This window comes from Microcaecilia unicolor, chromosome 3 (genome assembly GCF_901765095.1).
Source record: "Microcaecilia unicolor chromosome 3, aMicUni1.1, whole genome shotgun sequence".
NCBI lineage: Eukaryota > Metazoa > Chordata > Amphibia > Gymnophiona > Siphonopidae > Microcaecilia > Microcaecilia unicolor.
This window is the reverse complement of record NC_044033.1, coordinates 298175496-298199236: the sequence shown is the minus strand read 5'-3', so window position 1 is coordinate 298199236 and position 23741 is coordinate 298175496. Positions and strand designations below refer to the sequence as shown.

Sequence of the window (23741 nt, the reverse complement as noted above, 5' to 3'; positions counted from 1 at the left end):
GGGAGATGGGTTTGGTCACAGAGGTTGTACCTACTGTAAGTCATCAGCATACTTTTACAAGTGGGCTTGGCATGCCTTGCAGCAATCTAAACACTGAGCTCATCGGAAATATACCAATTGTGTGGTATGAAACACAAGCATTTGCATTTTTGGCAGCCAGGAGTTACTTGGAATAACTGGTACTTTCTTGACTCCAATTTTCTAACCCTGGTTTGCAGACAATAAGACATCTTTGTAAGTTTCAGTGGTGTGCTAACAATTTTTGTCGACAAAAGAGAACAAGTTGCTGCAATAACTCCCTTCAAAGTTGCTTATCCAACATCAATAACTCTTTGTGCCAATAACCCCATCCTCTGTAACATGCTATATTATGATCCACATTCCACAGCCTGAACAATTTGAACTTGGTTGGGACATAAGCACTGGGCTTGTCTGTCTGCTGATCATTTTACAGTCACCCTCTTGTCGTTCTGATTCTCAGAGAATCAAGTGGATGTCTGGCATTTCTGAAAACTGGGAACGTAACAGCTGATCAGTAAATTATTTTATTCTTGTTTTTTTATTAACATATATCTTTATATTTATATATATTATTCTGTGATTTTGTAATAGCAATTAAAGCTTATTTAGCAGGGGGTGGAGGGGAAGGGAGTGGAATTCTGGAATCTGTTCAGACAAGCAAAGCTTAAACCACAGATGGGTTTGGAAGCCTTCCGCTATTGTGTTCACCATCTGAAGGCTGAAGGGTTGAATAATGAGAATGTGTGTTATTGGAGTGCAGTATCTTGGATAATTTCTCTTTTCTTTCTATCTTTCTTGCACGTTGAATAGGACCATAGGCCTGAAAGGTTATTTAAACAAAGTGAGCATGTTTTGTCCCTAGGTTAAGACTGTCAAGGGCTCAATTCCATTTCATGGAGTTAGAAAAAAATTGTGTGTCTAGAGTTGGCACTTGTATGGCAATCACTCTGGATATGATATGTTATTAAAACTTGTGACTTTGTTGACTTAGCAGATGGTTTGATTGTGATGTTGCCTGTTCTTGATATTTTATGTGTCAACATTTTTTATTGATGATTTCACCTGGTAACACATCATTAGAGCACATACATAACAAGTTGTAAAACTGTCGGTCTTATGTACATTAATCTTAAGTTGCTATCATCAGTTTTTGTTTTTGTAACAGTACCCTCTCTTATCCCCCTCCCCCCTTACTACCTTCACTTTTGCCATGCACACTGCAAGAAACAATAGTCAGCATGTTACATTAAACTCAAACCGTAATTTCCAATAGTAACACCTTACGTTATTCCGTGATTAAACCCCTTGTTACTATTATTCCCCCCTCCCCTCTCACTCATCCCCTTCCCCCCCTTCTTTTTAAATACTCCATGCTCATTCGTAATCCCTTCATGGTCTAGTCATATTTTAACATATTTTATTAAGATTGGAAAATGAACTTTCATACTTCTTCTACATACATGAATCCTTGACAAAACAGGGAATCCGATCAGTATATTATAAATAGATTGGTCAGGACAGGTTATTTGTTCTGTTGTGTAAACTACAGTAACTTTTAATATTTATGCTTTCATGGGACCATCATGCCACATGCTGGTAGCATCCAATCTTCCTCTTTTCTGGGAACATCTATACATTCACTTTTTTATGTTACCCCGGAAAAAGAGCAGTTTCTTAGGGAAGGGCTCTTGCCAGATGTACACTTGGTGATTTACTCTGTGTTTCCCTAAAAATAAATAAACCATGGCACTTCAGGGCACAAAACTGAACCTAAGACAGAAAAGGTAAAATACTTATGTTGACTTCTGAATGTACTAGCCAAGAAATAGGGTCGGGGGATTCACATCAGCATTTGAATTTTGGCACAACAGCTGAAGCATTTATTTGTTAAAGGAAATTGAAAGAATTACAGCCACAGACTAAGAAAAATGTAAACCTTTAACTCCTGTACGGGAAGCATAAACTAAATCATTGCCTATAACTGCACAACATTCTGTGATGGAGTTCTGAAAGGTGAAATTGCTTTTTTGGAGCTGCAGTAACCTGCAACTGTGTAGCCCCTGCACAAATTTAATGTATTTTGGTTTAACAGCTGGATTAAAATGCAGGTTTAATTGTAAAGAGGGTGGAGTAACACTTTGACAGTGAGTAGGAAAGGTTTTTGGTCTATTGAATGTCCTTAAGAAATTCTTTGCCTCCATCCACCATGGGGATTGCATAGCTGCCAGGGCAAAACTGTGGCAAGAGCTCCCTTCTCATGTTATGTTTAACAAGCAGCAGGTAATGACTTAATTATAACAACATGGTCACCTCCCTAAGTGATAGCTGAAAAGTTTCAAACCAAACCAAAAACAGTCTGGGGTGTATCCATGTAATTGTGCTTCATGTTCTGGGTTGTATGTCTTTCTAGAAGGGTATGTGTGTGTGCATTTGTGCATGTGAGCATGGATATGTGTGTGAGGGAAGGGGAGAGAGAGGGGGCATGGATATGTATGTGGGTGTGTGGGTGTGAGCAGTGGCGATCCTTGGTTGGCTGCCACCCGGGGCAGATCGTCGCTGCGCCCCCCCCCCCCCCCACCGGGTTCAGCGGCATCCGTCCCCCCCTGGGTGCAGCACAACACCCTCTGGTGCATCGACATCCCCCTCGGCGAATCAACACCCTCCCCCCGGGTGCATTCTTACCTGTTGGGAGCAGCTGCGTGGCTGCTGGTTCCGCTGGTTCCCTGCTCCCTCTGTCCCGGAACAGGAAGTAACCTGTTCCAGGGCAGAGGGAGCAGGGAACCAGCGGAGCCATCAGCGGTACGGTTGCTTTCTGCACCCCTCCAGCGGCGTACACCCGGGGTGGTCCACCCCCACCGCCCCGCCCTCGGTATGCCACTGGGTGTGAGTGTGTTAAGCCAGTGATTCCCAAACCTGGTCCTGGAGGCACCCCAGCCACTCAGGTTTTCAGGATATCCACAATGAATATTCATGAGTGAGATTTGCATGCAGTGAAGACAGCACATGCAAATCTTTCTCATGAATATTCATTGTGGATATCCTGATTGGGTGGGGTGCCTCAAGGACCAGGTTTGGGAGCCACTGTTGTAAGCATTATAGTAACATGCCTACACCTGCCATAGTTAAAATTTGTGGTGGTATCTATGATCTTCGTCAAGATATCAGTTTCTTTTAATTTTTGACTTTATGTTTCCCTTCACTAATCTCACATGGAGGGGCATTTTTGATATGATGTCTAAGTCCAACATTGGACGTTTTGTTAAAAACGTCCAAATTTCAAGTAGGGAATATAACCATTTTCAAAACAGAAAAATGTTGTGGTTTTTTAAAGGTTATTTGCTAGCTGTGCTCTGTGTGTTTTTTGGTCCATTTTTGGGGGAAAAAAACAAGTAAAAAATGCACAAAATCAAGCCATTGGGATGTAGAAACAGCCAGCATTCTTAATAGACTGGCCACACAGACATCCAAGAAAAGTAATGGGGCACCTTAGGAGGCACTGCAGTGGACTTCAAATAAATGCTCCCAGGTTACACATCTCACCGCTGCTCCCTTATCTTGTCTACTGAACCCAGGGGCGTAGCTACGTGGGGGCATGGGCCTTCCTAGATTTGGCCCTGCCCCCCCCCCCCGCCGCCGACCCTTTTGACCCCCCTTTTCACCACCGCCGTCAGGTACCTGTGCTGGCGGGGGTCCCCAACCCCTGCCAGTCAAAGTCCTCTTCAGCGCTGTTGCTAATCTGAATGGAAGGATTCTGTTTCTGTGTGAGTCGTCCTGACATCCTGCACGTTCCTACGTTCACACATTGGGCGCACGTAGATGATTACACGACTTAGTAAAAGGGCCCCTCAGTGACTTCTAGAAATGAGGTTGAATATACCCAAAAGGCAATTACTAGGCATAGATCCGGAGCTATGCATTAATTACCAAAAGATATCTGACATATTACCTGCTATTCTGTATTTAGGAGGGCGATTAAGGCTTATTTGTTTACCTAACATTTGGAGGGCCCTTGAGCATGGAGTGAGGACTATGTAATTCAAAAAAAATGGGACAGATCCCATTATTTTGATTGTGATCCACTTAGAGCCTATTTAAGTAATACATAATAGAAATCTCCATATTAGATTAGATTAGCATCTTTTTCTTTCTTTTTTTAAATGTTTTATTTATACAAATTTCAAAAACAACCCAAGTATAACACTTGACCACAGAAAATGCTATTCATTCAAAGAAATAACTAAACAATAATACACAGGGAAGACTATTTAGTGAAATAGAAAAAAAAATAGCATAAACAATCTCAATATTAAGAAATAAAAAATGAAAATGGGGGGTGGGGGGGGGGGCAAAGGAAAATGGGGAAGGAGGAGAACCTACCCCAATATCAAACAAAAATAAAGGACATTTCTTCCAAAGGCTTTTTTTTTTAAACTATTAACTATTTTGCAGGTGAAACATTCAAAATAGGAGAAGACACTTCAATCAGTAGTGGAGGTTTCCTAGCTTCCAAAAACTTCTTTATATGAACCAGGTCAGTAAAGGCATAAGTCTTACCCCCTAATTTCACAACACATTTCTAGGAAATTGAAAAAAAAGAGATTCACCCAAGGCCAGCACATGAGGGGTATTTTCTAAATGATACATGCAGACATCTCAGATCGCTATGTTGACATTTGAAAATTAATTAGAATACATCAGGAGATTTGCTTAGCAGATGCAGGGAGTCTCTTGTTTTTTTTTTTTTTGAGATAGTGCTGCTTTTACTGAGAGTTAGCCACTTGCAATGATGTTTAAATTCAAGATAAGGCACATGACAACAGAATAGAAAGGGGGGGTGATTATTGACCAGGTTAGCCTAGCTCTGCACACTGGGCCTCAGTGGTGGAACTCATGGGAAAATGTGCACATCCCTGGGCTTGGCCTGGGTTTGATGTAGCAGTCACTTCCACTGGGGTGAGAGACAGTACAGTAACTCTAGACTTAGGTAAACAAGGAAAAGTGGAGAGATGTGCAGCATGAGAAATTACTTCTTCTGGCGATGAGATTGCTAAACAATGGGAAGGAAAGATTGCAGAGCTTGAAGCTCAGCTTTGCTCCCTGAAAAAGCAGATGTGCTGTCTAGAAAAGTGTTGGAACTCACTTCACCCCAGACACAGCAATTAGAATACAATGGTGCATTGCTTGCCTGCTGGGTGGTAAATGCTGGCAGGATTCATAGGAAGGAAAAAATATAGCAATAGGTCTGTGCTGTGCAAGTACAAGCTGTCATTAGAAACTCAGAGGGTGAAGAAGACTTTCTCTTACAGGAGGAAGAAATTCAAGGGCAGATGATCAAAAGCCCTGCGCTGTTCCAAACAGCGCTCTAAAAATAGTACTGGAACAGCGTGGGGCTTTACCGCACCTATGATCAGAGATAATTGCATGCAAATTTAAGCACACAATTCTCTCTGATAATGGGGTAGAAGTGCGGGAGAATTGTGCCTGAGTGCATTGTCCAGATCTGTCAAACACAAGGGCTGGATGTCCATGGGACCACCAGACCCCCAACTACCCCTGCTCTGAGCAAGACGAAACGGGTGCTGGAGGTTTGACGGACCTCCGGTCCCCCAGACCCCCGCAATACGGGTTCAGGGAGGGCTGGAGATCCAGAGGGTCTCCAGCCCCCCTACCCCCCCCCCTCCCAGCATTCGTAAGAAGTCCCTGGTGGTCCAGTGGGTGATCGACAACCCCCCTACACCTACCTTAAGTTGGAGGAGGGAGGTGACCTCTTCCTTCGGTGCTGCCTATAAAATGGCGGTGCCCAGCCCTGCCCAGTGTATCCTGGGATGTACTGGGCGGGGCTTCACACCGACTCAACAAAACAACCGGCTGCCTCCCTCGGCAACCCCAGAGGCAATTGCACAAACTGCTTGAACACCTAGTAAGATGAACAAGACAGAGGGGCTGTGAGGAGCACAGTGCTGCCGAGGCTGACAGTACAATCACTGTCTGTTTTTTTCACAGAGACTGGTCAGACCCCCAAGCTCTCAAGACTGTCCTTCAGCCTTAAGACGCAGAAGGCCAGCTGAAGCACTAGTCACCACAGAGGATGTGGGGGGAAGGGAAGGAGGGACCTGGCCACCTAGTTTTGACATCCCAGAGGCAATGGAGACTGCTGAAGTCCTTGCAAAAAGCTGTCACAAAACACTAAACAGAGGGAAGATAGACCAAACATCTGTTTTTTTTGTTTTTTTAAGTAGAAAGAAAACAAGACAAATCCCCAGGAGCCCAATACTCCATAAAGGCCTCACTACCAGACAGGACTGCATAGACTTACCACTTCTACCATCTGCTGGAGATTGAGAATAGACTGGCTGTAGGGCGACTGCATAGTCCACTTATAGATACATAGAACTCATTGGTTCTCAGTCTCTATCTGCTGGCAGGGGTGCATAACCCATTTGCCTGTGCTGGTCTCGAGGGACACTATAGAAATAGCTGAAGACATTTAATGTGAGCAAGTGTAAAGTGATGCATGTGGGAAAGAGGAACCCAAACTATAAATATGTGATACAAGGTTCCACATTAGGGTTCACCGCCCAGAAAAGGTGTCATTGTTGATCATACATTGAAAACTGCTCAGTGTGCGGCGGCAGCTAAGAAAGCAAATAGAATATTAGGAATTATTAGGAAAGGAATGGAAAACAAAAATGAGAATGTTATAATGCATTTGTATTGCTCCATGGTGCAATTGCACCTTGAATACTGTGTGCAGTTCTGAATACTGCATCTCAAAAAAGATATAATCCCCATGATATTCAAAAGCATTTAACCAGTCAGGATCTGCACCTGGCCAGTGAAATGTTCCATAACTGGCTATTCAGTGATATTCAGCGGGGGATAGCCGGCTATCTCCCACTGAATATAGCCAGTTAGCAGATAGCCAGATGTATCAGCCGACATAACTGGCTATTAGTTGATTTTCAGCCCCACTTCAGCGGCTATATTTGGCCCTGTGAATAAGTGAGATATCTTTGGCTGGTTAGAAGATAACTGGCTAAGTATGAATATCACTGCACTAGATAAAAGTGGAGCTCATATAACAAAATTTTGATGAATCTTGAAAGCGCCTGTTCAAGCCATAGTAATGCTGAACATGTCAGTATTTTACTCCATGCTCAGACTTAGATCGGAGACCACTTCACATGTCCAAAATGGCACCATTTTGGAGATGTGAAGTGGTCTCCGATCTATACACAGGTTTCCCAAATTTGAAGTCTGTAATATATTTGACCCTGATGAAGCTGTTTGTTGGCAAAATGGGTCCCATTGGCAGACTAAATCTGAGCATGGAGTAAAATACTGATATGTTCAGCATTACTATGGCTTGAACAGGCGCTTTCAAGATTCATCAAAATTTTGAATTTTTGGATTTGTTATATGAGCTCCAGTCCCCCCCCCCCCCCCCCCTCCGACGATCCCACCCCCCCCTAGGTTCAGGGAGAGCTGGAGATCTGGAGGGTCTCCAGCCCCCCAAACCCCACGAAAATGGTCCCTGGTGGCCCAGTGTTTGCCCCCCCCCCCCCAGCGACAGGGGGGCTGGAGGTCCGCTGGACCGCCGGCCCCCCCAACCCAACCCCCAGCATTGGCAAGGGTCAGGTCTGTTCTGCCATCCAACGCCCACCCTCCCTCTCTGCCTGCCCACCTGCCCGCCCCCCTACCTTGGTTGGAGGAGGGACGCAGCCTGCCTCCCTCCTCTTCCTTCCTTCGACGCCGCAAAATGGCGGCACCCAGCCCTGTGCAGTGCATCCTGGGATGCGCTGGGTGGGGCTACACACCATATAAGGGAGTTTCTCTGTTCCAGCGCTATTTTTAGAGCGCTGTTTGGAACAGCGCGGGGCTTTTGATCATCTGCCTGTCGGTCTCTCTCTGGGTTTGAGCCGCAGCACTGCAGGCAAGGAAGGAACGGAAGTCAGAACATTCTGGTGCGCACATGTAAGACTTCTCTGATTCACTGGCACTGTATGCTAAGAGATCACCACATGCACGCGCCAGTAGGTCAGGTGACATCTGATGCTCGTGCCTATATCGGAGCTGAGGTCTGCGTGTCAGCCCAGGAGCAGAGAAGATTAATAGTAACATAGTAAATGACAGCAGATAAAAACCATATCAGTCCATCCAGTCTTCCCAATAGTCACAATCATTATCAATTCATGATTAAATCAGCAATGAATGTGATATTATATACTTGATTATGGTCTTTCTGTGGTGTTTCTGGGACATAGACCACAGAAGTCCACCTGGCCCTATCCTTATGTTCCAACTGCTGGAGTTGCCCTCGAAGCTCACTCCAGCCTATTCATCTTCTCATTTGCGGGACACGGACCGTAAAAGTCTGTCCAGCATTGTCCTCATGTTCCAGCCTCTAAAGTTGCTGTCTAAACCTTTTCCAGCCAATCCTAAACCAGATTGCCATATATGAGACACAGACCTTACAGATCTCCTGGTATCAGCCCTAGTTCATCACAGCCAGAGTCGCCATCTAAGTGTCACTCAACACATCCACACAGAAGCAGCCATTTAAGTTTAGGTTTTTTTATAACTTACATTTTCTAATTAGAGATTCTCTGTGTTCATCCCATGCCTTTTTGAATTTCATCACCATTTGTGTCTCTACCACCTCCTTAATGGAGACTTTCCGCATCAGTGCTGTTCAAGCAAGGAGGAGGAGACAGCACTCAAAGAACTTGGTAATCGGTGGGTGAGAGGCTGGCGCAAGTGCAGCATACACTTCCACTAGAACCCCACAGGAACTGCTGTTGTCCCCACAGGAACCCCACAGGAACTGCTTCTGTCCCCACGGGAACCCCGCAGGAACTACTTCCGTCCCCACGGGATCCCCGCAGAACTGCTTCCATCCCCGCGTGAATCCCGTGGGGGGTTCCGTGGGATTCCTGCAAACCCCATTCCCGTGCAGGTCTCTAGTATGAATATTGGTCCCAGTAGATTTAGAAAAAGTACAGAGAAGGGCAACGAAAATGATAAAGGGGATGGGGCAAATTCCCTATGAGGAAAAACTACAGTGGCTGGGGGTCTTCAACTTGGAGAAGAGATGACTGAGGGAAGATATGATAGAGGTCTATAAAACACTGAGTGGAATAGCTAGACATGAATCGCTTGTTTACTCTTTCCAAAAATGCTAGGACTAGGGGGCACACAATGAACTAAGTAGTAAAGTTAAAACAAACCAGAGAAAATATGCCTTCACTCAACATGCAATTAACCTCTGGAATTTGTTGCCAGAGAACATGGTAAAAGCAATTAGCTTAGCAGGGTTTAAAAAAAGGTTTGACTCATTTCCTAAAAGAAATGTCCATAAGACATTATTAAGATGGACTTGGGAAAATCCACTGCTTATTTCTAGGATAAGCAGCATAAAATCTATTTACTGTTCTGGGATCTTACCAAATACTTGTGACCTGGATTGGCCACTGTTGGAAACAGGAAATAGGCTTGATGGACCTTTGATCTGTCCCAGTATCGCAACACTTATGTTCTTATGTACTTGTTGACACTTATGATGGATGCTTTGGTAATATGGAATACATGTTGATGAAGAAACAGAACTAAAGCCATCAGTTTATTTCATAAAGATGGTTGAATAGGCATAGACAGCAGTTGTTCTCAAACCTTAACTAGTGGACCCCAGTCAGATGGGTTTCCAGGGTATCCACAGTGAGTATGTGTATGTCAAACACGCCTCCCATGAAGGCAGAACATGCAAATGTATCTCATGCATATTCATTATGAATATTCTGAAAGCTTGACTGAGGGTCCCTTTGGACAGGTTTGGGAAGCACCTGATCTAGAATGACCATATAACTTTGTGTCATAAGGGACAGGCTGAGTCAGCTATGGTTTTACTTCCATTGAGAGTAATTTTATGAAGCTTTTCAATCGGTCAAACTGCATTTCACCCACAGAAATAGTTGCTTCTAAAATTTCCTGGGCGTATATACATGCTAAACGTGTGGGCTTTGGATATGTGGTGCATATTTTTGAATAGAACCAGCAGAACCTTGATGGCAGAAGTTGGATGGAGCTGGGGCAGATTTTCAAGATATGTATGTGTGATATCAGATAAACGTGTCTGCACAAATTGAGGTGGACCATTAGAACCTGGCTTAGATCAGGTGTAAATGTGTCCACTTTCCAAAGGGCAATTTCATACAGACACATAGGCACACATGTTCCTTTAGAAAATAGGCACATCATATACGCTTATGTGGCTTCATAGCTTAGGTGCCCTGTTATAAAATTTCCATCCTTGTGTCCGTGAGCTAGTTCCAGTTTTCTAAAGAAAATACAAGTCCAATTAATGCAATCAGGGTAAAAAGTCAGGACTGATTCAACTCATGCTTTTTGATATGCAGCTATACTGATTTATCAATTATTTAATTAATAACTTACACACACATACACACGCACACATACACACAAACACACACATATATATATATATATATATATATATATATTGTATAATTATACTACAGCAAGAGGCCCTCACTGGATGCCCACCGGAAGGGTGGAAGGCCAGATTTTAGGACTAAGGCTGTAAAAATACCAGCTTGGTTTAAAAATCTATGACTGGCTGAGCAAGGACATGCTTTTCCTGTAAGTTAATATGTGTCCCCGCTTGGGATCCATCCACTGGAATAGTGGTGGGTCAATTTACATACCTTAAACAGCTTAAACTGCTAAAAGGCACTGACTAGGCCTCATTAGAATTTAGTGTGACATTCAAAAGCAGTGCAAAAGCCAAGATCAAGGAATTGATGGCTAAAATCCTAAGTCAGATCACAAGATGATATAAGACAGAGATGTCCATGTTTGGATGTTTGGATGTCCGTATCTAGGGAAGTGTTTACAAAAAGGGAGCTGTCCAAGAGAGGAGGGAGACTTTCCTGTGAGCAGGGTCTTGCTTAAGAAGCGAGCTAAAGACAAAACCATGTTAGCAAGATAGAAGCTACTCATTAGCATGAGCCAATCAGTGACAACCATGACATTAGCATAGATCCAATCAGGTATATCTACTGTCATATTATCCATATCCTGAAGGCACTTATAAAAATCAGGGTATTTCCTGGTTTGAGTTAGAGAGACAAGGGTTGGCACTCTCTCTCCAAGGGAAACCAATGTGTCCAACAAAATTGACAAATTTCCTAGTTGCTTTCCCTTGTAAAACCTCCAATTGGTAAAAGAAATTATAAAACATTAGCAAATAATTAACACCTGTTTGTAGCTTATTATATTCCTATAATTAATTGATTGTACATGCCTGTTGTCAATCACTGATTTGACTTATACCTTAGCAAATAAACTCCTCATTCCAAATGATGATTTGTGGGCTTCACTTAATGATCAAAGGCTGTAAGTATAAATGCATTGTATAACTTGTAATCTAAATCCAGTTTGTTATAAGGCTGGTATCTTTTCCTTAGACCTAACGTCTCCCTTAGAGGCAATAACTCCTTGATTACCCCAAGTACTAGTGTTATTTAGAGATGGAGTCAGATTAAGGTCACTCTAGCCTTCTTGGGGGGGGCTCGGGACCCCCCAATTCTAGACATTGGTGACCCTCCGTTCGATTTGAACACGCCACCAGAATTTTTGTCAAAGTGGGGTTACTTATAGTTCTTGACTAAAATTCTGTTGTTTTATCTTCCAATTGATTGCTGTCCCTCATAAAGATCCAGAATTTCCTCCCCGGTGTTTCATACCCCTTATTACAGCATTCTGCTTTCTCTCTCTAAGCTTTCACTCCTTCCTGTGGTTAAGCCACTGTCAATTTCCCTTCCGTTATACTTTCCTATCGCAGTCAGTGAATTCTGTCCGTCCTTTCGTATACTCAGTTCTTTTCTCCCTGTTCTCCTGTCCCTCTTCCTCTTATGTTCATTCTCGTTATGTTCTTCTCCATCCCTGGCCGTTTTGATTGTGGTCCTACTCTGGTCTGTGATACTCAAGGTAGTTCTCTATAATCTTCTATCTCTCCCTTCCAATCATTCTGGTTTGTGTGGTATCTGTCTTATGCTTCAACACTGACAGGCTTGCCCCCACCTCTGTTCCTGCTCCCTCAGATGCTCACTCTCGCCTATTCTGTTTCTGGCCACTGTTGATTTCTCCCCATCCCTGTTAGAAACTGTCCTGATGTGTTGTTGTGCACGATTTATTGTTTAAATCTTCTTTCTAGTTGTGCGTTGGCTTCACATTTAAAACTGCGTAGTAAGTCTTGCTTCCTTATCTTTCTGTTACTGCCAGACTTTATGGGCACTCTTTCTCCGCCCCCCCTTCCTTCCTGTCATACAGCTTTCATAGCATAATTTTTGGCTGAATTTATAAACTGCTGTTTTATTTTTGCTTTCTAAAACTGTTTCTGAGACTTTCAGAATTAAGATGCTTTATTTGGCAATCTAATCTGTTGCCCGGTTTCGTTAAAACTCAGAGACAGGGTTTTTTTTTGTTTGTTTTATGCTGCAAGAGACAGTTTGGTAGATCTTATCGTGTTCCACAATGTGGTTATGAAGTTTCAAAGGTTTGATTAATACAGGAGTTCACGATACTAAATCTTATCTCTATTTCTCCTGCGTAGTCCCTTTCCTTTTTTTACTGCGACATTTTTTTCACTTCCCCTTTTCTCGCTTGGGCGTAAACTTTTTTCCTGTTGTACTCCTGTACAGACTGTTTCTAAGATGCTCATTATTGCTTGGCAACAGTTTCCGGTGCTTATTTCCTGTTTCACTGAATCTATTGCCAGTCTGTCAGCCTGATTTCAATTTCTCCCTTACATTCTATTTTTCAAGTGGGTAGAGCCCCTGCTATTGCTGCACGTATTTTATGGTTTCTGCATTTATCCCTTAGCTGGTGATTGTTTTAGCAGTTTTTTCAGCAGGTGCCTAGCCGTCCTTCTCTTACTTACTCTCCTCCAGCACTGCCCCTCCCTTTCTTGATGGTTGCTCTGTCTCAGTCTCTAGTGGTTTTGCACTTTTTTTCCCCCTTGCTATCCTTTATATTAGCTTAAATAAGACTTGCTCACCATGCTGTTACAGGGCTTTCAAAATTTATTTTGTGTATATTTCATGGACTGCTTATTGATTTCTCTGAGCTATCTGCCAGCGTTAAGTTTAGCTCAGCCTTATACAACTGCTTACTTATTGGTTCGCTACGGTTGTCTGTCAATATTTTTAATCCCACCCACTTCCCTTTTTAGGCATGATACTTTTCTTTCAGACTTTCGTGCTTGAATTGCAGTGCTCATTTTTGTATTTTGATTTGTGGCTGAAACTACACAACTTTTTACTTGTTTATTTCTAATTAAATTGTCTTCTTCACTCCTGACATAACTGAACGAATGAATTTGTACTGTTTGCTTTTGCATTATAGGCTTCTTCACTGTCAGCTGTTCCGTTCTAATGCTTTTGAGTTTCCTTCTCCTGGTTTGTTGAGTGGAAAATATATTGTCTAGTGAATGATGAACGTGGAATTTTTCACATTTTTTGTCCTGACTAAGGTGTTCCAACTAAAGGCTCTTTTTATGACTGTGCCTTCCCCGAAGAGCTTACATTTGTTTTGTTTTGCTTTGGAATATTTCGTTTTTTCTCTATTTTTCTACCACTTCTATAGTAATTTTCAGGGGCTTTTCCCCGGGACATACTATACTTTTATTGTTTTCTTATATACTAGTGTCACGCTATAATCATTGGGTTCGATACCGATGCCTGGGGCTTACATCCATCAAAGGTTACCCTTAAATGGATGACGGTATCTCAATTAGTAGAAGCAGACTTCCATTCCATTTTCGGAGTGGCCTGCGGATTCGGCTTTATTGCCCACATATGAGTTACCTAGTTCAGATGACCGCGGGAGCAATATAGAGACGTCTGACGCATTTCGTTGCGAGTTTGGACTAGTTGACGAGGGCTTTTCCATATTTTTTGACGGTTAGCTTATGTGGATGCTGCCTCGCCATAAATTCTTTTTAGGTCGGTTGGGTTATGTGGGATGCTGTATGTGAGATGCTGCCTAGCCATAAAATTTTTACATGCTTTGTTGAGTGGATGCCACCAAAGTTTTAAAGGCCCATCGGGGTGGTTAGTCGCGTGAGATGCCCGAACCAGCGGAAACCCATTGGACCGCTGCTCTTCGACTCATGAGACCTTATTCGCTGGTTTATTGAGTTCTTTTTGGGAATGGTTGCAATGTCCCTTTTTTAGGGGCTCTATCATGAGCCGGAGCTCATGGCCAAGTAACGTGGATTGCTCTTGGCAGGCAGGGAAACGGGGTTTCTTTATGCCTTTAGAAGCACACTCTGGAGAGTAGTATTCATTAATTTGGGATAGAGTAGAATATATATAATAGCTGACACTAGGTATTTATTCACTTATTTACCCACTCTTTGGGTACATCCCTGTTTACTGTTTTTGTCTCTCTCCCTTTTTATTTCACTAGCGGTCAAAGCGTTGAGCTTTCCGCTAATTAGTAATTTTTATTTTAGGTCCCTAAGTTGGAGTACATTAGCAGATGCATGAGTATGAATGTGTTATGTCTCTGCATGTTCTACTATCAGAATAATCATCGCATGTTTTTGTACACTGTTAGCACATTATCATTTCAAGATCTCCCTGTTATCTCTGAAGCTGCTCTTTGAACCACTGACCTTGTACCAGGTTCTAGGTCTGGTCAATATATATATTATTACAATAGTTCATTTTTTTCTATAGCATGTTACAGGTCTGAAGCTCATTTGTAGACCACTTGCTCACTAGGTCCCGTGGTTATACATATTGGGTGATGTTGTTCACTACCCATTATGTCATATCTTCCGCAACCAACACCAGATACTGGTGATCTGACATCTATTCAGATCTCTGGTAAGGACTTTCTGGAACAAACCTTTCTATTTTGCGGTTGACCTCCCTATGCCACCGAGAGTTCAGAAGGGCATAGTGATCCCGCCAACTGTTCTCTTTTTCAATTGATTTTCTGCGCTGGAGATTACATTGCACGAATCGTGAGTATATTTTCATTTATTGTATGTGTTACTATTAAGCTTGCCGTTGTATACTTTCATGGCATGTTGGATTAGCTCTAATTTAAATGTTTTATTTTACCAAATTTAGGATTAAGATTTTGTCCTCAATACACAGGGACACCTCTGTATGTGGGACAACAACTGTGTCTGTGTATGACTGTGGTTTTCCTTTTCTGTTTGTGTGCTGTGACTTGTGATTGGCTACTGGAATATTTATTTTTATATTTTTTTTTCCTTTTGAAACCCTATACAATTCCTTAACTGTGCACAATTCCAATGATTGCTTTTGAACTACATTAAAAAATATCTTGCTTCCTCTTCTGAGCTTTAAGTTTTCTACATATCAGGATTAGGTTACAGTTTTAATTTCACGTCTATATGTTCCTGTGTGTCCTGTGATAGATGGCATATATTAAACCAGTTAATTATTAAGGAAACATTTCTTTAGTTTTAAAATTAGTGCTTTAAGGTTACTCTGAGAGATTGCCTATCAACTGCAGTGGTAGTAAATCTCAAAGGAGTGTTTTTTTCCAGGATTGTATATTATTTCATTTAAGCAATGTTTGTTTGATTTGTGACGTGATGTTAAATACCTGATTGTTTTTGACTTCTGGTAAATTGCTTTCACTAGAAATGCAAGCACTTTTTAGTTTTAATTTTATAGGTGTGCGTCCGTGTATGTGTTCTTTGAAAATTACATAATTGTTTCAGATATTTCCTATGAAAGGTTCTATATTATATGCCATCTAAAACACTGTTTCTTTGTGATGTTGGTTAAAATAACTAGTGCTGATGTTCACTTCCTGGTTCTCTATTGGGGATGTGTTCCGTAATAATGTATTAAGTGTTTTAATTTTTCTTTTCACGTCTTATCTACTACTCTCAAACTTCCTTCCCTGCCTCTTAAAGATTTATAGTTTTAAGATATATTATTGTATAGAGTTTCAGCATTTTTGGTTCTCAAACCCCAAATGGCACAGTTAAATTTCGTTTCCGGATTCCATAATACTACGGTGCCTGCCTTATTATGTATGCAATAGGGTTCGGAGATTAACCCTTGCATAACATAATTAACTAGTAAATCTGAACTAAAGAAATTCAGGTTGCTATTATTTCAGAGCTATGTTCAGATAAGACTAGCTACAATTGCCAATTTCCTCTTCATTGAGAACCGTACCTCTGGTAGCAGATAAAGTAATAACCTTCTCCTCTTTTCCTCTCCTGAAGTATTAATTCTATGAAGACTAATTACACCAGCATGAAGTATTAATATAAAAACTTCAACTTACAGTTTTGGTCTGATGTATAGCCCTATTTTCAGTCACCATAATATCCAATGCTTGCAGTGAGCAGTAAACTCAAGATAAGCACAGGAAACACCGTTATTTCGTGATTTCCTTAGGACCGAATGACAGAGATTAACCCTTGTAGTTCTTATTTTCTCTTAAGTTCATTTTTACAAAAGCTTTGAACTCAGTATATGATACAGGAATTCATTACGTGTTTCAGATTTTTAATAACTAGATGGGTTTTTCTATGATTCTGTATTATCCTTGCTACTCTTTGTTTAGAATTCAATTTACAATATAGGCTTACAAGCTGTTCCATTTATCATATGAACATAGCCTACTGGTCAATTGTGTGCATTTATTGCATTATATCTTTAATTTTTTGAATTTTACTAAGACATGCTTCTACGTGTCTCCTGCTTATAAATTGGCTCCTCCTCTGTATTTAAAATATACTCTAAATTGTAAATTGATTCCTGGGAATATATAAGCTTATTTTTAGCTATCCCTCTGAATGTGAATCTTGATATGCTGTCATAATTTAGGGCCCAAATTGTGAAAGCATAGAAAGGATCAGTTTAAAATTTAATATAATTTTCATTTTCCAAATTGGCTGTGAACTATTACAGAGGACTATAGGTTATTGTCCTTCTCATTTGACCTATTTAAACCTTGTAAAGGTCACGTGAGGAGGCCTCATAGAAATATATAGTTTTTACATCTTTCTTTTCTGATATTGGCTTTTCTCTATCTCTCTAAATATCATATTAAGGGCTGTATTTTCCTGGAGCAGACTCTGACCACAATGTTTCCTCAGACTATGCTGACTTCCTGTGCCAGCAACATCTCATCTACAGAGAAAAATTGTTTTCTACTTGTAACTTATGATTTTATATATTGAAACTATGCTCCACATACTGGTGCACCAAGGAACTAACAATACATTCTTTGATTTTTTCTTTCTAATGATCCTGTGCTAAGATTTAAATACTAGGCATTACTTGTATGTCATCTCTATTTAATCAGTACTGTAGGTTGACTAAAGACTGCAAAACCAATTCCTGATCTACCACCTCTATTCCAGTTTAGTACTTCTACTGCAACTGACCTCTGGCAAGAAAAAGGAGCACCAACTTCTCCAATGAGAATTTTCTTTTGTCCAAATGATGTCATCAATTTAGACCTTCTTGGTTATGCACTTAAATATTCTACTGTATTAAATATTTTTGCAGGCTCATCTTTTCCAAAACCTACATGACACTTTACATATGAGCTCTCTGTTACAACAGACAGCGACCGTGATTCCAGAAGATACTTCCAACCTGGACTAGTTATGAGTTTTAAATTTCTGCACATTAGTCTTCTGCTTTGATTATGACTATTTCCTAAGCTACCCTTCTTTCTGGATCATCTAACTCATAAGTCCTGCTGGCCTCCTGCAACTGAGGGCCCAACCCTTGGTGAATGTTAGTCATCGCAGGTGAAGATTCCATATCTATTGGCAATAGATTGCAACACATTGCCCTCCATACATCAATAACTTGAACATTTACCATCATCTCTAAATTTTAATTTTTACTCTTTTCTTTTGTTCCATATACTTAACCATTGTTATTTGATCATGTCTTCGTAATAATTACCAATCTGTCTCGCACATTATGCAAGCCAGAAGTGGGGATATATTATGCAAATCCCAATTCCAAATCCCAATTGCAAATCCCAATTCCAAATCCCAATTCCCAATCCTTACCTATTTATGTAAATTGGTTTCCCTTTTGTTTTTGCACTTAATTAGCACTGTTTTCTCCATGTTTACATTGTCTTTCATTTCTCTTGACATTTATTCAATTCACACTGATTATGCCCACCAAGATATGGCAATGTATCATTCAGGCATACAGTCATTTTGCTTATTCCTTTGCTAAACTCTGACTCTTGAAGGACTAATTATGATTGTGCATGCCTAGAATAAAGACTTGGAAAGATCCAAGTTTGTACACCACAAGTACGTCTTCAAGATCTATCCAGGCCCAAATGATGTTAGATCCCCCAAGGTTGTGGCAATAATCTTTACACCTTGCAAACTACTGGATCACAAGTTTTGGGTCCATGTGAAAGATATACGGGTTTACTCAGCCGTAGAACCAGATGTTACCAGCCTACCCATCTCAAGACCAGCCACTTCCTTCAGCAGGCCAGCCTGAAAACCCAGCCCTGTTAGATCTTCCAGATCTCCGTCCAGATTCTTCAGTGCTTCCACCGCCTCAACCATGATCGATGAAAGAGAATTCAGAACTGATACTTAATTTGAGAATTACTGTTGCTGTTTATGGACATTATAGATTCATATTTTGTTTTATTTTCAGTTTAGCAGTAATCCTGTCTAGATATTGAAAAGGTTTTATTTTTATTTCCCTATTATTTCCTTTATTGTTCTAATTGCTTTTCTAACAGTTTTCCCGTTATTTCTGTTTATGTAATTGAAATTGAAATTGAAGTTGATATTGCTCAGATACAAGGGTAACATCAAACCCTAATACTGGCTATGATATCATAATGTAGGTGTAAACCCTGTTAGTATCAAACAGTTATGCAATTGTTTAACTTTGGTGTAGGCTTACTTAAGCTTACTTAAGCTGCATGTCTTTCTGTAGGTTTGATTAAGCTCCAAGGGGGGGTAACGGATATATAAAATGCTTCCCATACTTCCAGATCATTATGCATATGTCAAGTTCCATGCATGACCTTTGTTAAATATAAATTTTCCTAGGATTGACCCTTTTTGCTGTATAAGACAACCTCATACCTGTTTAAGGATTCTGAATACCTACAACCTAAAACAGTCTGCAGTCTGAGTGCTAACCATGTATTTGTTGAGCCCATAACAATGCTTGATCGAAACCACTGTTCCTTCTCAAGACCACTGAGATAGATACATTAGATTATCTCTCCATGCACTGTGCAACAGATACAATAGAAGCAATAGAAAGACCTGAAAGTGTTTATTAGTATGATCCACCTGAAATTGCTATTACCTCAAGAGGGGTAACATCAAGATTAAGGCCCAAGGGGTTGGGTAATATAAAGGGAATTCCATATGCCCAAATAATATATCACCTGAGAATGAAGTTTCCTATCTTGCACCATACCTTCTAGCAATTTGTAAGACCCAAACTCCCCCTCTCGTTTGATAGCTTGCCACCTTCTGGAATGGATGATGACGAGCTTGACGAGCTTTGTGTCACCCCTCTCCAGAGGGGGTGACAAGTGGGGAATGTATAATTATACTACAGCAAGAGGCCCTCACTGGATGCCCACCGGAAGGGTGGAAGGCCAGATTTTAGGACTAAGGCTGTAAAAATACCAGCTTGGTTTAAAAATCTATGACTGGCTGAGCAAGGACATGCTTTTCCTGTAAGTTAATATGTGTCCCCGCTTGGGATCCATCCACTGGAATAGTGGTGGGTCAATTTACATACCTTAAACAGCTTAAACTGCTAAAAGGCACTGACTAGGCCTCATTAGAATTTAGTGTGACATTCAAAAGCAGTGCAAAAGCCAAGATCAAGGAATTGATGGCTAAAATCCTAAGTCAGATCACAAGATGATATAAGACAGAGATGTCCATGTTTGGATGTTTGGATGTCCGTATCTAGGGAAGTGTTTACAAAAAGGGAGCTGTCCAAGAGAGGAGGGAGACTTTCCTGTGAGCAGGGTCTTGCTTAAGAAGCGAGCTAAAGACAAAACCATGTTAGCAAGATAGAAGCTACTCATTAGCATGAGCCAATCAGTGACAACCATGACATTAGCATAGATCCAATCAGGTATATCTACTGTCATATTATCCATATCCTGAAGGCACTTATAAAAATCAGGGTATTTCCTGGTTTGAGTTAGAGAGACAAGGGTTGGCACTCTCTCTCCAAGGGAAACCAATGTGTCCAACAAAATTGACAAATTTCCTAGTTGCTTTCCCTTGTAAAACCTCCAATTGGTAAAAGAAATTATAAAACATTAGCAAATAATTAACACCTGTTTGTAGCTTATTATATTCCTATAATTAATTGATTGTACATGCCTGTTGTCAATCACTGATTTGACTTATACCTTAGCAAATAAACTCCTCATTCCAAATGATGATTTGTGGGCTTCACTTAATGATCAAAGGCTGTAAGTATAAATGCATTGTATAACTTGTAATCTAAATCCAGTTTGTTATAAGGCTGGTATCTTTTCCTTAGACCTAACGTCTCCCTTAGAGGCAATAACTCCTTGATTACCCCAGTACTAGTGTTATTTAGAGATGGAGTCAGATTAAGGTCACTCTAGCCTTCTTGAATGGGGCTCGGGACCCCCCAATTCTAGACAATATATATATATATATAAACATATAAACACCCATGGTATTATCTTTCTAACTGCACTTATCTGCTGTCCTCTCCTTCCAGCAGCTTCCTGTAGGTGGCGATCTCAATGTCCAGGGCCAGCTTGACATTCATCTGCTTTTGGTACTCTCACAGCTGACACAACATATCCTGCTTGGACTTCTGCAGAGTGTCCTCCTGCTTAGCCAGTTTTGACCTGGAATCCTTGACAGTGATCTTGTCATGTTCTTCAACCTCTGCAATGGATGTTTGCAATTCTACACACTGTATAAGAAACGCACACATTTATTTAGTTTTAGTTTTAGCTAATTAATGACCAGCTCGGTTCCAGTTCATATCACAACAATTTGGACTTTTTTAGGTAAGTTTATAAGGCTACAGGGATGAGCACAATCATTCTCTCATTCACTTTTCAAACCCTAGGTCCAAATGAGCAGATAGCTGAGAGCTCACACTTAAGTGTGACCTGGAGGAGGAGTAAATGTCAACAGGGAATGTATTTGAAATGAATATTCTCCCTGTATAATGGGAAGTACATGTACACTTTAAAGCGGTCATGTTATAGAGGATATTTTGTGTCTATATACTGGCTTATGAGTGTAAAAGACATAATATGAACGCACTGTATAAGTATACATGGGGCAAATTTGGTGCATATTTGTATGTGACTTTAGAGTACATAAGACCATAACAATAGCCATACTGGGTCAAACCAATTATCCATCTAGCCCAGTATCCTGCTTCCAACAGTGGCTAATCCAGGTCACAAGTACCTGTCAGAAGCCCAACATTCCATGCTTCTATTCCCAGGGCAATTAGTGGCTTCCCCCATATCTGTCTCAATAGCAGACTATAGACTTTTCCTCCAGGAACTTATCCAAACCTTTTTTAAACCCAGATACGGTAACCGCTGCTACCACATCCCCCCCCCCCCCCCCCCCAGCAATGAGTTTCAGAGCTTAACCATTCTTTGAGTTAAAAAATATTTCCTCCTATTTGTTTTAAAAGTAAATGTGTTCACAGGAAGAGTTTGGGCGGAGCACAGGCAAAATCACGATTCAAAAACACATTTTGTAAACTCTGCACATACTTCACATGCTAACATTTGCACCTGCACCTAAGCATATGTGAATGTTGGTGAACTCAATCCAGGACTATTTCTGCAAACTTTGTGCTAGTATTTTATAGAGATACATACCTGCCTATGTGTCTTTTTTAAAATAGACTGTAAATAGGTGCTTTTCACTCATCACACATATATAATGTTTTATAAAATTACCCAGACAAAATACCCACTCAAAATGTTAGCAAGCAAAAATATTTAAGCAAAAAATCTTGCTATGAAAGAGTGAGTCCAATATTGCAATTATTACATTGGCTTCCAATTAAAGCACACATTGCTTTTAAGTTATGCACTTTTGTGTATTAAATATTATTTGGACTAGCTCTGGGATATATGCAGGGGTTGGTAGATCTTCCATCATGAAATGCGGCAGGGCCACTGAGAGACAGAACTGGGCACGGGCTGCCGCCCCTCCTCCACTCGGGCTGCCACCCCTGCCCAATACCCCTTTTACCTTCCTAGGTTTGCTTCTCCCTCGGCCTGTCACCCTCCTGTTCCTGTGTGCTGGGACCCGAGTTATAGTGTTAATGCAATCACCCAAGTCCTGACACACAGGAGCAGAGGTGCAGAAACCAAGCAAAGGTTAAAGAACCCTGCAGTAGAAGTTACATTCGGATTCTGCAAATGACCTTTGCAAGTTGTGGGATACCTTTTAGCAGGACCAACATAAGGATTAGACAAAAAATAGGATACAGGAATTCTCTCATTCTTCATTATCCTAGTTGCAAGAGTCTTGTTTATAAGTCAGTTTATTCTGTGGGTTTGCTTACCAGAGTATTAAATGGTGGAATTCTTTGCCTACAGAATTAAGATGTATGGAAGGCCATCTTAATTTTCATAAACATCTGAAAATATTTCTTTATAGAAAATACTTCTCTGGGGGATAATGAGTAAGGTACATGCTTTTGTATTCTATGATGTGATATTTTATGATGATGTTGTATTTGATTTTTTTTATGATGTTTTATGAGGATGTTATATTTTATCGTTCATGAGCTGCTCCTTGTGACTCTAGGCAAGTCACTTAGAAACAGAGAAACATGAGGGCAGATAAAGGCCAAATGACCTATCCAATCTGCCCATCCTCTGCAACCCCTAAATCTTCCTTTTCTTAAGAGATCCCATGTGCTTGTCCTACACTTTCTTAAATTCTGATACAGTTCTCGTCTTCACAACCTCCACCGGGAGGCCATTCCATGTTTCTACCACCCTTTCCGTGAAATAATACTTTATTAAATTCCTCCTAAGCCTATTCCCTCTTAACTTCATCGTAAGCCTCCTTGTTCCAAACTGCACACAGTATTCTAAATGGGGCCTCACCAGAGACTTATACAAGGGCACTATCACTGCTGGTGATCCCTCTCTTTATGCACCCAAGCATCTGAATATAATATGTAAACCGCGTTGAATGTAACCTGTAACCACAGAAAAGCAGCATATCAAGTCCCATCTCTCCTCTCCCCCATATACATTGTGAGCCACATTGAACTAAGGCAATTTGGAAAATATAGAATACAAATGTTAATAAATTAAATGAAATAAAATAAAAAGAAGCAAAAATCCTCAGAAAACTGATCGGGCGCTTAATGAACAGTGCTCCCCATCTTCCAATCACTGGCTATGTAACAAGAAATAATTTATACTTGGGGATATTGCTCCAGAGCACTAGCTAATATTTATAAGTTTTAAGATATATATATTGGATAATTCTCCACCAGTTGCCCTATAAGGCAACAAGATTCACAATTGCAATGAATTAAATATTATCTCTGTTGAAATGCAGTATCCTGCGCTGCAAGATTTAAAAGCGTGTACCCAGGACACAAAAGACCATCTATTTAGTTTCAGAAAAG

General features: G+C 40.8%; 1 long non-coding RNA gene across 1 annotated transcript; it reads left to right on the top strand.

Annotated features, from left to right (window-relative positions):
- The first annotated feature begins 458 nt into the window (after positions 1–458).
- LOC115465056 lies at positions 459–21495 on the top strand. Its single transcript, XR_003941313.1, has 3 exons — positions 459–535; positions 4471–4552; positions 20829–21495. It is a non-coding gene; the product is annotated as an uncharacterized LOC115465056 (long non-coding RNA).
- The last annotated feature ends 2246 nt before the right edge of the window (positions 21496–23741 follow it).